The sequence below is a fragment of the Penaeus monodon genome, chromosome 34 (genome assembly GCF_015228065.2).
Source record: "Penaeus monodon isolate SGIC_2016 chromosome 34, NSTDA_Pmon_1, whole genome shotgun sequence".
Classification (NCBI taxonomy): Eukaryota; Metazoa; Arthropoda; class Malacostraca; order Decapoda; family Penaeidae; genus Penaeus; species Penaeus monodon.
In genome coordinates, this window is record NC_051419.1 from 30,325,539 (window position 1) to 30,325,912 (window position 374).

Below are 374 nucleotides of genomic sequence, written 5' to 3' on the forward strand. Positions count from 1 at the left end.
TCACTGGTGGCTTGTGACTGTCGGCAGTTCGCAGAAATATTTAAAGATTCTATAGCAACAAAATTTATAAGAATCCTAGACATATTGATAAAAAAAACGAGAGTACATTCATGATATGAAATCTTATTTGATGAAGAATTATGTATAAATATTTACGGCGTTTCTGTGTGAGAGATAAAATACTCTCTGTGACGCATCTCCATGGTTTCTGGCAGTCCAAATTGGGACCGACTTTCGAAGAATGGAAGCACTCTCCCACCTAGTGAATACAAAATGAAAATTAACGTAATGCGTGTCCTTCACATCCTACCACCCCCTCCCACCCTCCCACCTAGTGAATGCAAAATAAGAATTGACGTAATGCATGTCCTTCG